Consider the following 12,822-nt stretch of genomic DNA (forward strand, 5'->3'; position numbering starts at 1 on the left):
AGCAAGGAGATGTTGAAGGTGCTCTTCTAGGGAGATGTGGCAAGAAATCAGGCTTACCCAGAAGTCAGTATCTGACCCCACATGGTGCTCCGGTGAGCAGTAATAGTTCTTAGAAAGGCATCTATTTAAAATCCCAGGTTCAAATATTTTCCTTTCCGTTGTCAGTTTAGGGATCTTAATCTTTTGTATTCTCGGGGTCTTGATCAGATAAATATAGATAAATACGATCAGATTAGCATCTCAGCAGATAAGTGCACTGTAAATTTGTGGGGGTGCAGAGGTTCAATGTATGTGGGATTATTTAAGGCTACCTTTTCCCTTGCCCCACCCCGCCCCTGAAATATAAGTGGTTATTTCTTGCTTTATTTTTTCATACTATTTGAAATTTCATTTTCTTTTGCAATCTGTAAATCGGCTACACCAGGTAAGAGATGGGGCCAGAAACATCTGTAAGACCGTATCAGGGGAAAAAAATCCTCTCACTACTGGCTTAAGCGATGCTCATTACTGGTTAGGTTGAGTTGTTTCAAAGTTACCTGAATAATGTGTATCATGGAAGAAAGTCTGCTGAGTTGTCCTGGTAAGTTTTGAAGTTATACATGTAAACTGAAATTTCCTGATCTTGTTGAAAATGCAAAGAATAGGGAACCATTTGAATATTTAAGTAGTTTTCCCAACATGGAACATTCTATTGGAGTCTATAATCCTGAAAATGAAGGTGGATCAAAGCATATAGTTCGTGCCCAAATTTACCTGTAGGTAATGCTAAACATAAAACAAAAACAAAAACACCCCTGAAACCACTGAGTTCTGTGTGGATGCACATGTGTGCACTTGCGGGCGTGTAAAATTATTGTCATGTTTTATCAATGACTTTTGAATTAAATATATCAAACACAGAGGTCCAGCAATTTAGAAAATTTACTCTCTGTGCTTTACAAAAAGCTGTATACGTGTTGCTTTTTTTTAGTTCCTTTATTTCTAGCAAATTATGGTAGGCATCTTTTATGACCATAGCCTATTTATCTTAGCAGGAAGCATTAGTAAAATGCGTCTGCCGGTCATGGATGCTCATCTGATAAGTGCTTCTCTGTGCACTGAATGTTTTAACTTTCATACACAGAGAGAACAATTTTTCCCCGGGGTAAAATCTATTTCATAGATTAATATACACCCTTTCATCATTTAAATGGGCTGCAGTTAGAGATCTATGTTTATGATGCTGCTTTGGTGCACTGATAGGTGGGTAATACATATTCGGTCCTTTCAAAAGCAACACAGTTGTATTATTCACACCATTGCCTTTAATGAGCTGGCTTTGAGCCATCATCATCAATTCTGACATTTACGCTCCCTTCATGTTGTACCAGAGCCTTGTGATGACATAATTGTTGCTTGTATAATAAGTGCCGATGTGAAGTACATTAGCCATGAAAAACCTAATTTATAACCCAAATGGCCAGTTGGACCATTATCTGGAAAAAAAATAGAAGATCTCACATTTTCAAAATCAATGCTACTTCAGGGCAGACAAAATATATGCTTAACATCTTACAGCTTGGTGACGATTGCAAGGTTGATTGAAATGCCTCAAAAATAGGGAAGAGGGCATGAAGCTGAGCAATATAGAGCTTGTAATTTATTTCTTTAATACAGCAGCAGTTTGTCAGGAGTGTCACAAAAATGTGGATTTGGCTTTATTGTTGTTTGCACGCTGCTCAGTGCAAATGAATAATTCATTCCAAGGCAGAGAAAACAGAAGAAATATTAACAGTTATTTAACCTGACCGCTATTATATTTCAAAAAACTGCATTGTCACCAGGGTTTCCGGACAAGATACAAAACACTCATTTAAACTTAAATTTTATATGAACAACAAATGCTTTTTTAGCATCAATATATTCTCAAACATGGCAACCTGAATGGTCACCAGATTGTTGGTCCCACGCTGCATGCTGCCCCAGTTGGGTGTGGATGGGGTAAGGGAGATGGAATAGTGTGTTAAGATCTGCTTGGATTCCTTTCAATACTTTGGTGTCATTTATATGAAAATGCATTCCTAAGCATTCTACATGAATATCTGTTCGGTACCCAGAAACAACCGAGAGAATAAACTATGCACTGTACTTAAATCGTACTTTAAATCAGTCTTGTTCACTTTGATCTAAGAAAGGTGCTTATTTTTAATAGATAGGGCCAAATTTAATAATGACTTTCTCAAAAACTTTCTAGAATTGAACATGCCTGCCTCGAAAGGCATTGTAAGTTAAGGAAAGCCATAATAAGGTGCTATCCTTTAAATTTGTTCTGGAAATAGTTCAAATAAATCATGCATTTGGAATATTTTCCACACCATCAGTTAAGGGAGGTATTTACGGTGTCAAAGCAGCTGATAAATTTGGTCCATTCAGCCACTAGTCAGTGAAAAGGTTTATCAGCCTAATTATCTGCCCAGCCAAGTATTTCACCAAAAGACTGATAAATTTTGTCTGATGAACTCATCGGATGATTTTGCTGAACCTCATCTTTGATTTTACTCCAAGACTCAGTGTGTTCTAGCATAGAAGACGTTTGCTGCAGATTTTATGTGAAGAAACTCACTTAGGTTTCATGAGATCATTCCAGCCAGAACCCTAGTTTGGAATGTGTTGACACACATTAGTTTGCACATGTCAACAAACTAGCACTGATTGAAGATAATCTACGTAACAGTGATGGAAAAGACTCAAATTTCTATTGTCGCTTGTGCTGTGCTGTTTTGAGGCCTTGCTCCATATGATATTAAGTGTTGCAAATATAATAAACACTATATGATATTAGCATCTAAATGATGTTTAATATTAACGTTATCACTAATATGGAAACTCACTGAATTTTGCCTGTGAAGCGTATTGTCATGGCACTGGTCACAAAGAATCTTAAAACAAAGCCACTAAAGATTTAGAGGTTTTGTTTGTTTGTTTGTTTGTTTTTTGTTTTTTGTTTGTTTTTTACCAAGACCTAACCTAGTGTATCAGGACGACTTTACATATAGAGCATCTATAGAGTGTAGAAGAAAACATCTCCAGGTCACTTACACTCGTCTAGGAAGTACACATATACCATCACTAGTTAATTACAACAACAACAACAACAACAACAGAATAAAACCCTGAATTACCCACAATCTTCAAGTGTTTCTATTTTCAGGAAATTTTTTCTGGCAACTATTCTCAATACCATTGTGAATAATGGTCTATTTTATTTTTCATGTTGGTTTAACACCTATATTAGGAAATATGTACTTGAGAATAGATTAGAAATCTCATTCTATCTCATTCCTCCCCCAAAGATAGGTTATACCTTGATTTGTGGTTGCATGTAACATAACGTTTTAATATTATTGTTGTAATTACTAATATTTAATTTTTAAGTCAAAGTCTTTGGTGACTTGTGTGATTATACAAAAGGGAAGAATTAAAATGTGTTGATTGTCTATTTTGTGTCTAATACTTACTGTAATCAGAAGAAACTATACTAAGGAGAAGAAAATGTCTAAAATCTTATAGGTAAGGAGTGGAAGAGTAAAGTCTGAATCATTTACAACATACATCTTTTTAAAATTTTTTTTTAATTAAAAGAATTTGTTTAATGTTTCTTTATTTTTGAGAGAGAGACACAGACTGTGAGCAGGGTAGAGACAGAGCGAGAGGGAGACACAGAATCTGAGGCAGGTTCCAGGCTCTGAGCTGTCAGCACAGACGTGGGGCTCGAACCCACCCACTGCCAGATCATGACGTGAGCCAAAATTGGACACTCAACTGACTGAGCCACTCAGGCACCCCACAACATATCATCTTCTAATAAATCTTTAATTACCTAGAACCAACTATGGCCACTGCAATCTGTGCCTTCATCAGCCTTGCATGTAGACTCTCTGATATGTATCAAACAGGATAGGTAGGGCCGGTTTTGTAACCAACAAGCCCAGAATCTTGGTGGCTTAAAATAGTATTATTCATTTCTTATTCATGCTACATATCAATCTGAGTTTGCTGGATCATGTTGCTCTCTCTATCCCTGTTCTTAATCTGTTATCACTTGTAACTAATACAGAATGGAAAAAAGCAAAAACATAGCAAAGCTCATACACTATCACTTTAATTCCCAGCTGGAAAGTGCATATTTTACATTTGTCACATTTTATTGGGGTGTCATTTTTCACATTCTATTGGCTCACATAAGTCTCATGGTCTCATGAGACTTCATATTATTTGGAAAGTGTAATCTTTCCATATACCTGGAAGTAGAGGGAGTAAGAATATGAATGGGATCAGACCTGATGACTATCATCTCATATTAACTCAATTATCCCCCCACCCTTTTTTTTTTTTTTTTTTTTTTTTTTTTTTTAGAGAAAGACATGTTTTGATTTGCCAAAGTCTACTTCCACTTTGTTCTTCTGGAGTTTTTATGAGGAACTTCCATTTCTTCTGATGTACAGTACTAGAAGCTAAAAATAGGAAGCTGAAGTTGAGTTAGTCTCAGTGTTTTTGCTCATTTCTACTGTCAAAGGATTTAAAAAGAAATCTATGCACATTAATTTTATATAGCTGAAATTCTTACACATTTTATTGACCTATAAAATTGCATATCTCTTGCTGTCCATTTTTCCATTTTTTTCATTCCCTAATACACTTAGTTTCTTCTATCTCCAGTTTCTTTATCTATCTCATTCAGGCATGATACATCTCATTGACCTTCATGTCAAATAGGATGACTACACTTTTGATCGAATATGCTATAGAAAGTGAGGACAGAAGATACTTAAAAGACTTGTTCAAGATCTCAACTCCACTTTGAAGCATACCTCTAGATTTCTCAAGGCAATCTCAGTTTCAGTAACTGAATAAAGGCCCACGATTTAACCTAAAAGTGCTGACCTTGGCTTCACACTGAGAAACAGTATGGCAATTAAGTTGATCTTGCCTGCTTCAGGCAAGATGTTTGGACACTGTTTATAGGAAACTAGTACAATAGACACTTGATTGGCTTCTTGGTAAAGTAGACTTATTTTCTGAAATAGCCCTTTTCCTTAACAAAAATGTCTCATTTTTCTCCTCGTGAACCGTCTTTATCACACCTATCTCTGGACAATTGTCTAAATTCCCAGGTTATGGACATTTGACTCTGAAGAATAGGTCTCAGACTCTGGTAGTTTATAAATATTCTTGTTCTTTTAAAGACTTCTGAAGCATAAGCCACAATAGCAAAAAGTAATGAACATATTCCTGTTTATATTTAACTTAATATTCACAAATATCACTCATCATATCGTTAATTAGCATGTTGAAACATATTTGTTGAAGTGAGACTCCTTAATTAAATGCATACAGTCTTTGTATCATACACAAAGAAACAAACTAGTTTCCAGTAATTCACTTACTTATTATATACATTTATATTGTGCCAGTCCTTATTGTATCATGGCATTTTAACAAAGGATATACCTGGTATCACCTTTGTAGAAATCTGGTTATGTGAGTTTTCAAAACAGTGTCATCTATGATGATGTAGAAGGAAGTACGTGTTAGCCATGCTGGTGTAGAAGCAAATATTTCAACCTGAAGCTACTGTCCACAGTGGGTGTACTCACATAAGTGCAGTCAGAAGGGCTATTGGGCTGAATGAAGGCCATGATTTTACTGGCAGATGTAGGCGAGGGGCCCAGGAAGATGATGGGCAGAATGTTGAATACAATCTTCATTTGTTCCAAAATTCATTTTTTAGGGCAGATTTTGGGGGGGGGTAGTTAATGAAAACAGATTTTGTTTGTTTTTAAATCTTTTCTTTTTGTGTGGTTTTGTAGAAGTGGTGGTACATTCCTGTGGACCACAAGAACTCCCATCGCCTCCTTTGCGTTGTTCTGGTGGGATTTGGGTCAGCTTCCTACAAAAAGACCAGAGCACCCCAGTGACGAAGCATATGCAGCTCAGGACGGTTACCGCAAGGTGGTAGGTTGAGCTTCTTAGGGAGAAAATCCTAGCCATCTCTTGCTCTTGAGGGGGAGTGTTTACCAATCCTTCCTTAAAATAGGTCATTGTTGCGTGACTTTCTCCTTTTGCGGTAAGCTTAGCAGTTTTACCAGAAAATATGTCATGTTGATTGGTTCCTCAGAAGTTTGGAAGCAGCCCTATTTCAACACTGATCTCTCTGATAAAATGTATCCAGTTTTGTCTCTATTTATTCTCTTTAATTATTTGTGCACCAAGTCTTTAGGAGACAATTTTATCATAAGCTGCCATCAACTAAACCCCTAATGTGCAGTGGTGTTGTCTTTTCTTTCCTCTTTCTCTCTCCCTCCCACTCTTTCTTTCTTCCCTTCTTACTTCCTCCTCCTCCTTCCCACCTCCCCTTCTTCCTCTTCCCCTTCCCCTTCCTCCTCCTTCTCCTCCTCCCCCTCCTCCTCCTCCTTCTTCTTCTTCCTCCTCCTCCCCCTCCTCCTTCTCCTCCTCCTCTTCTTCTTCTTCCTCTTCCTCTTCCTCCTCCTTTTTTTCTTCTCTTCCTTCTACTCCTTCTTCTTCTTTTCTTCTTTTTTCAATTAGAAAATTTTGATCTTTTCTTTTCTATTGAAGTCCAAACAGAAAGCTCATATTGGTTTATTCACTCAGACAAACACTTACGTAATGTTTACTGTGTACCAATGAAGCTTTATGCACAGTACTGGGCATACACAGATAAATAGTCTACATCTCATAACCTACTGATGATAATAGCCAGGTTCACAATTGGATGCCAGGCAGGTGTCAAGAAAGGCTTTAGAATTTTTCTTTGATTAGATTATTATTTATATAATGGCCAAATTACTTTGTTAACCAATTTTTGTGTGTGTGTATTTGATTCTTCATGCTTTGCAAAAAATACCTAGGTATCAAAAAGAGATCCTGGTGTAAAACTTTGTAAATATGTGATGGTCAAGTTAAGTCAGTTATGGATCGTATGTTAGAGTATACTAGTGTCTAATTAAATGATTAAAGTTAAATGATTAAATTTCATTAAATAATGAAATTCTGGAATTATTGTGATAGCAATAACTTAGTTTTACAATTGTTCAGGCATAAGAACCTTGACATTCCTTGAAAATTGTACTACATCCCATGCTTCCTATCACATTTCCTCCCCCACGATGCATATCAAAACCACTCATCATGTTATTATTTCTTGCACTTATGTTTTACCACATTCAGGGCTATAGAATTTGGATGAATGTCAAAGTCTACACAGAGGTTATGACTTAATAATTAGGCAACCTCAGTTTTAAATTTGCAACCCTATCATTGAAAGCAAATAACTGAGTGAAGAACAAGGGAGAAGGGAAAATTAAATCCTTTTTTAAGTTGTGTAGACCTAAATACCTGATAAACGATGCACATGAGTACAATGAAGCCCTTTCACTGTTACTGAAAAATATATTTCAAAATTTACTGGGAGCATACTTTAGTGAAAGATAGAGTGGTAGTAACAATTAAAAGTTAAAAAAAATTCACATGTATTAAAAAAATATAGTTTATTATTATTATTTTTTAATGTTTATTTTTGACAGAGGGAGAGAGAGAGAGACAGAGCATGAGCGGGGGAGGGGCAGAGAGAGAGGGAGACACAGAATCCAAAGCGGGCTTCAGGCTCTGAACTGTCAGCACAGAGCCGGACGCAGGGCTTGAACTCACAGACTGCGAGATCATGACCTGAGCTGAAGTCGGACGCTCAACCGACTGAGCCACCCAGGCACCCCAAGAAAAAACCATTTCAAATCTCATGTTGCTTATATGTGATTCTGTGATGATCCCTGTAACAAGAAAAAGTGCTAACTGCTAGTTGGGACTGTTCTAAAGTGTGAAATTGATTTTGAATGTCTCTCTATCTTTGCCACTATTCTGCAATGTCAGAAAAGCCTCAGACTACCTAAAGGGCCATTGGGGCTTCATTCCCACTGTAGTGTCTCTTTCTTCCCAGATTAAAACAAGTGTCAGTCTTGTGTGTGCACAGCAAAGGACGCCAGGTGGCTTTGGCCTCAGGATAAAGCTGTGAGGTAGAACGCACAAGCAGTAAGACTATTCCACTTACCCCTCTCAGCTCTGCCACTTCTCATCTATTGTGGGATGACAAATGTGCTTTTGTCCTAGGGCAGTTGATTGAATACATTCTGAGTCAAAATTGTTGTCAAGAAGAGGGTTTCGTTTTCTCTTTTCATTATTTGATGAGGTGAAGGGAAGTCTATTATGAGGTGTAGTGAGGTTCCAAAGGCGCCTGTTATGTATCTGAAAGTTATAAATGATTTGGGACTTTTCAGCCCTGCTTTTCTACAACTGCTGCAGTAATAGACCTATTGGGGAGGGGGGAAGGACAGGCTTCACAAGTATTAGGATTTTCCTGAAATGTCCATAGTCTTGGGGTCTGCTTGAAGAGTTTCTTAGATTGAATGAAGAGCATGGCAAATGAGAATGAAAGCAATTAATTTCCTGTGCTCTTTGCTGGCTAGAGATAGTACAGTAAGATGTTGAAGTTACTTTCAATTGCTTCTGGTGCTGATGGTTCATTTAAAGCCCACTGGGAGGTCTTTATTATAAACTATCTGATTTTCCTAATTGTTTCCTTCATCTCTGTTCTACTCCCCCAGGCAGATTATAGACATGCCTCATCATGTATTATGCTTTTCCAAGGTGCCCGACATATATCTGATTTCCCCATACTCGGTTGTTTTATAATAGGACAATAGAGGTTTTAAAACACTGAAAAGTAGTATATAATGTGAAGATACGAGGCCCTGTGACTATCGTGTGTAGTGGTGCTTCTCAAACTTCCTTTGGTGCAAGATGGATTTGTGTGCTTGTTTTCCCCTTAACCCATTGCAGATGAGAAATGAAAGTAAAAAAAAAAAAAAATAGAATACCAGTCTGTATTTTTTTTTGTTTAGATACAATAGACATAAAATTAATCTTCAAAGTACCATAAATGCTTTCAAACACTTATTCTCAATTTCTGTACTTAATTCATTGCAAACAGGTAACAGTCCGTGCACAACGATGGTGCACGGGCCCCCTTTTGAACACCACTGGATTAGACCACACATGACTAGTTTTTATCTGTTATCTATAAAGTGAGTCATAATTTCATTGGCTTTATATGTGTATTTTGCTCAGCTACAAATACGCAATATTAGGGAAAACACTTTTTAAAAATGTAATAATTTTATGTATGTACAGTGATGACTGGAACTTGGGTTATATTTTAATTTCTGAAGTTGAAGGATTTTCTTATTTTCGTTTTTCTGTTTTTGGCTTGAATTATGTCCCATATGCAAATTGGCATATGGAATGAAAACATTGTAAATGATCACAAAGTAGTTTCTTGCTGCATTTATAGGTGAGAAATTCAAGAACCAGATAAAGGTAAACCATAAGATCCTACTTTTTAAATACAAATGACAAAGCATTCCTCTACTTTTGTCTTTATTATAAACATTACTATATGTCCACACAGAACCATGTGAGGAGTCTGTAAATGGTGGCTAATGCTGAGAGGTGGAGATGAGAGAAAGGAATTAGTGATGTAGGCTGAAAGAGGCCACTGTGAACTGGAAAATATGCAAACCTTCAGAGTGGAAGACATGGGCAGGGGTCCAACAGTCAGCCTTCGACAATCCAGAAGTCAATGGTCTGTGGACTGCTCATCTAAATATGGAGACCATGAATTAGGGAGACACCAATTCTGAATACACAGACACGTATTGGGGGTTGGAATTCAGACTGAGCATCAAGAAAGATGAGAGAGAATGTGTTCACCTGGCAAAGAGAAGAGGATTTCTAATGGATACCAATGCCCATCCTTCCTGAGTCAAGCCAGTGGACCTATCCCTCCAGACCCATAACTATCTGTCCTTACTTTGCATAATAATCCACCTTTCTGGTGTGGACAGAAGAGGCATAGGAATGTGTTTTCTCCCTCAAGTATTGATGGGGTTGGGGGGGGGCGCTATTGGCTGAGGAACACGAGATTGAATCCTTTATATTTATTTATTTATTTATTATTTTTTTCAATATATGAAATTTATTGTCAAATTGGTTTCCATACAACACCCAGTGCTCATCCCAAAAGGTGCCCTCCTCAGTACCCATGAGATTGAATCCTTTAAAGATCTCTCATGCATGTTTTCAGTGTTTGGGGCTCCGTGGTGCAGAGCCAACCTTTGGTGGAATGAAGTGTGATGCTGCGTTTGGAAATACCAGCTCTTCTGTCTCCCGTCCCACATGCCACACAAGTTGGTGTCTTCTCCATGAGAATAATCAGGGAAGGTGCTGTGCCTCAGAAAGTGAGAACCAAAACAAGCCCGGCAGCAGCCTTCTCGTTATTTATTTTCCTCACACGCATAGACTGTGACCCACTCTGTGAAATTAAGTGAGAAACTTGGGTCAATTACTAGAGAATTTAACTTAAAAGAAACAAAAAGCATTTGAAAAAGACCCAGATGATACACATGTTAGCTTGTGTTCTCAATGTTTGGATTTCTCTAGCGTGTCATCAATTTCTCTCAGTTTTTTTTTTAACTGACCATAATTTTTGTAATTTAAATTTTAGTTAACATACAGTGCAATATTGGTTTCAGGAATAGAATTCAGTGACTCATCACTAATATATGGCACCCAGTGCTCATCTCAACCAGTGCCCTCCTTAGTACCCATCGCCCATCTAGTTTTGAATTTTTTTAAGTTTATTTATTATTTTGAGAGAGAGAGAGAGAGAAAGCATGAGTTGGGGTGGGGCAGAGAGAGAGAGGAAAAGAGAGAGAGAGAGAGAGAGAGAGAGAGAAAGAGAGAGAATCCCAAGCAGGCTCCGCACTGTTAGTACAGAGTCCCACTCGGGGCTCAAACTCACAAACCATGAGACTATGACCCAAGCTGAAGTTGGATGCTTAACTGACTGGGCCACGGAGGTGCCCCTCTGGTTTTGATTTTGATTTTTTTTATTTTTTTAAATTTTTTTAACGTTTATTCATTGTGAGACAGAGAGAGACAGAGCATGCTCCCTCCTGAGAGGGAGGAGCAGAGAGAGAGGGAGACACAGAATCTGAAACAGGCTCCAGGCTCTGAGCTGTTAGCACAGAGCCCGATGCGGGGCTCGGACTCACGGACCGTGAGATCATGACCTGAGCCGAAGTCGGATGCCCAACTGACCAAGCCACCCAGGCGCCCCTGGTTTTGATTTTTAAAGAGAGCACAAAGTTTTAATCGTACTGCATGAAAGACACAGATAACACAGTGACGTTGTGGGTAAGCTTACCACTCCCCTGACCGTAGGTCCAGCTCAGACTCTGATTGGATAGATTAATCTGCTTTTCATTTTAGAAAACATTATGCTTGATTATTAGAAGTCTTGATCATAGCATGGTCTTAGAAGTTGCAACATTCTCAAATTAATAATTCATTAAAAGTCCTTTTGTCAGGTGTATATAGTGTTTGATCTTCATACGGTAAACAGGAATATGAATACATGAACATAGCTCCTACGATCACTTTCATCTACTTAACTGGTGAATCAGGCATAGTTCTTCCATGTTGTAAGCTGTCGTGTCTCCTTTTTGTACATGCTAACAAGAAACCCTGACTTTTCTGACTGCTGTTTATATTCATTTTATTTAAAGCAGAATTCAGGGTTTAGATGCATATACTCATAAACACTGGAATCATGACACTTCACCAGCCTAACTGCTAAGTGGACTGATTTCCCTCAGGAAAGTTTAAGTAGGGTTAAAATATCAGAGGACTCTGTTTTCATTTTATCAAATATCTAGAGCAAGGGTGAGCAAAAGACACCCATGGGACAGATCTGGCTTGCTGCCCATATTTGTTAGTAAATTTTCATGGGATCACGGGCCATGCCTGTTTTTTAAGTGTTATCTGTGGATGCTTTCACATGACAATGACAGAGTTGAGTAGCTGTGACAGAAACTGTATGGCCTGTGAAGGTTAAGATACTATCTAGAGGGCCCTCTGCAGGGAAAGTCTGCCAACTCCTGATCTAGCCGATTAACCAAACTTTAGCAAAAGCTTTGGATTTTTTGAGTCGTATGAATAAACATTCAGGTTCTTAACTATACATTGAAGATATAGCTTTATCTTTATCTGGGATAGATGATTTAGATAGAAAAAAAATCTGTGAGCGGATTAATTTCATCCAGACTATCAGTGATGTTATCGGTGATATTAGATTTTATGCTCTATAGATATTTAACTTAAAAAGCTAACCTGTATAGGGAATGTGCTGCATGCCAGACACTGCTTTACATCTTTATCTATACTTTCTTATAAACATCACGACAATCCTATCAGGTAGATGTTAATATTATCCTCACTCTACAGATGAGGTGACCGAGGCTGATGAAATTAAAGAACTTGGTGATGTTCACATAACTGGCATTGGCAGAGCTGGATTTGAACTCAGGAAATCTTGGTTTAGAATTCACATTCTTAGCCATCATGCTCCTTCTATTTGGTAACAATGAAAAACTTCCTAATGAATATTTATTTATTTAAAAAAGTTTTTTAGAGAGAGCACAAGCAGGAGAGAGAGAGAGAGAGAGAGAGAGAGAGAGAGAGAGAATCCCAAGCAGGTTCCACATGGAGCCTGGCTGAGGGCTCGATCCCATGACCCTGGGATCCCACAACCTGAGCTGAAATCAAGGTTCGGATGCTGAACTGACTGAGCCACCCAGGTGTCAGTTTCCTAATGCATTTTAATACTTAAGTTCATTATTATTGCCAGTTATATGTGTTAATGGTAATATG

This window comes from Panthera leo, chromosome A1 (genome assembly GCF_018350215.1).
Source record: "Panthera leo isolate Ple1 chromosome A1, P.leo_Ple1_pat1.1, whole genome shotgun sequence".
In the NCBI taxonomy this organism is placed as follows: Eukaryota; Metazoa; Chordata; class Mammalia; order Carnivora; family Felidae; genus Panthera; species Panthera leo.